We start from the raw sequence: 3016 nt of genomic DNA on the forward strand, positions 1-3016 counted from the left end.
TATCCTCCATCTTTGGGCAGCCATGTGCTCAGCGGGGCTTCTTCCAGGAAGCCCAAGCCTCTGCTAGCCACACCCAGGATTTCTTTAAACTAACCAATGACAGCCAAGGGAAGTGCGTGCCATGGAGATGACCACATCCTGTGTAACGAGACACCGACTTGCCCCTGGCCAATCAGCAGGGCCCACAGTCCTCTCTCTTCCCCTTACTATAAAACCTCTCTCCCGAGCTCTCTCGCCCTCTCTCTGCCACTTGGCTTACCGTTGCATCAGTGAGTGTGGTCGGGGAGCCGAACTAGTTCGAATAAAAGACTCTCTGCTTTTGCATCGGACTCGGCTGGCTCCCTGGTATTGTCTAATGGGGATCTTGAAATCTGGGCATAACATATAAGACATTTATTAACATTAATTCTAATTTTAGAATAAAATCAAAGTTCTAAAATATCAATATTAGGGTAAACTAAAGTCAAACAACACATGATATCAGAACCATAAAATACCCCTGACCTTCAGATTTGGGAACTGACTTTTAGAAGTATGAACCTTTATGTCTTATTTTATTCTTAAAGTTATCAATTAGGAAATGGAATCATATATTTTGATAGATTACACTTCCCTCCCTCTCTAGTTCCCATTTCCTAATTAATAAAGCCATTATATTCTTGTCCTATGGCTTTATTTGAAAGCATGATCAGGAGAGGTTTTGTGGTAGGCAGTTACACAGACTTGAGCAGAGCAAGGACAATGGGTCAGGTACAAAAGGTCATCAAGGTGGAAAACCCCAGGTGCCTAGCAATGGACAATCAATTGTAGGGTGGGACCTCGCCCCCAAGGTGACTTTTCCTCCCCTAGCATATAGCTGATCCTGAGGTTTGGGCCCCCTGACCTTTCCTCCCTAGGGATAACATCTAGGCCTAAAGTTGAATTTCAGTTCCAGGCCCAGAAAAGCAGCAAAACCAGACAAGCTGACCTTAGGTCCAGCTGCATTGAATAATGACCCCCATCCTGGTGCCTACCAATCAATCAGTGAGACCTAGACCCTGAATGGAAACACCTGGAAAGCTACTGAATATTCTATTGAGATCTCCCCTGGGACCTCCCCTAAGATCTTCACCCTTAAAACCCTTAGGACAGAGGACCCAGTGGGCTCTCCCTCCCAGGAGCACACGGGTGCCTTTCCCTTTCCCCTCCCTACTACCATTCCCTGCCCCAGGCATGTTACCATTAGCTTCCTCACTCCAAGCTCCAAGGGCCCTTCCTTTACCTCTATAACTTGTCCCTAAGCCCATTTCTTCTAAGAATTACTTTTTCTATCTCTGTGATTTTATAAATAATTTTATAAACAAATCCGCGCACAGGTAGGTGCCGGAAGCCAATTCCAGCATGTCAGCAGGGCTGAATCATCTGGAGATGGCTGAGGGCATTTCCCCAATCCTGAAAAGGATGGGTAAAATGATTGCTTGCTGCCAGACAGCTGAGGGCATCTCAATCTACATGTTATTGCCTCCTACTGGCCAAATACCTGAACAGCCGTAGGCAGTTTCACCAATCTGACAATGGACTCTGTAGACTAAACCCTGGCCTTTGAAGTGTATATCTACCTTGCCTTAGGACAATTTGTGTTAATAAATAGCAAGGGGTCTTGAGACAAGAACATAGTTCCTTTAGCTAAGTCTTCTCTGACTCCCCATAATGCTTTTCAAAATTATGTTTCGTCTCTGGACTCTTATTTAATTTATGCACAGCGCCTTCTCCAGATTCCTAAACCCTTCTAGATGCCGGATCAAGACCACCAGTGTTAGATGGGGTCCTTCGGGGTGGCCTATGGAGATGAGGCCCCAGCTCGCGCCCCCAGCCTCACAGCCCTGCAGACCCGCCTGGCACTCTGCCTTGACCTGAAGCCACCCGCTCACCTGCTCCACCGTCCCGCCACGGTCCCACTCTTGTCAGGGCCATTGAAGCTGGCAGCGCCTCCACTGCCACCCACTGCAGCACTGCATGCTGGTGCCCATCATGTTCCGTGCCACCCCCTGGTGGTCAGTGCACATCATAGTGACCACTGGAACTCCAGGTCTCCTGGTTGAAATCCCCGTCAAACGACCACCCAAGGGGACAATTTGCATATTAGTCTTTTATTATATCGGATGTTCTCTTATAGTATGGGTCTTGGCTCTGAATTCCATCCTAGCCACAACCCAAGTATTGAGGTTGCTAAACCCAGGTTTTGTCTGACCCCATCCATCAGACACCTGGTGCCACCCCTGGCGCCTACAATAGTTTCTCTGGGTCACACATCCAGGAAAAAGATCTTTAGTGCTAGCAGATTCTTAAACGTGTTAAATACACAGACTATAGCAGCCAAGTGACCCTTTGATCAAATTAGGCTTCAACCTGAGAGTGTGGGAAGGTTCAAAGGGATTTTTCTCCAGAGATTTCAAAAGTCTTGGTCATCTGTTGCCTTTCTACCCTACTTGCTCAAACTTTTGGAGCAAGTTGAAGAAACTGGGTATTTAGTCTGCAGAAGAGCTGTCTCTGTGGGCATATGATGCTGTCATCAACTACTTGTAGGACAGTTTAGTGGAGGAGAGAGTAGGCCCTTATGTGTGGACTTGAGAGAAAAAAACAAGGATGATATAGCAGTTATAGAGTTCTTCCTATGATAAGGGCTTTCCTACCAGCCTGAGATAGAAGTTTTCCTTGGAAACAGTGATCCTATAGTTACTGGAGGTAATTATGTATGGGCTGAGCAGTCATTTATTAGATATTTAGAAAAGAAGATTCAGTTTCTATGATAGTGGGGTGGGTCAATCTATTGATGATCCTGGGGATTTTTTTTCTAACCATGATAATTCATTGAAGAGTGAAATGCTATGCAGAGAACTTCTGTTGCTGACCATGACAGAGTAACTAGTAGTGGACTAGACCTTCTGATATAACCAATTATAAGATGGACAAAATATGTGGAACAACTGTTTTCAGACTTTGAACAACAACAACAAAAAACAAACAACAACAACAA

Source organism: Myotis brandtii, unplaced genomic scaffold, assembly GCF_000412655.1.
Source record: "Myotis brandtii unplaced genomic scaffold, ASM41265v1 scaffold179, whole genome shotgun sequence".
Lineage (NCBI taxonomy): Eukaryota > Metazoa > Chordata > Mammalia > Chiroptera > Vespertilionidae > Myotis > Myotis brandtii.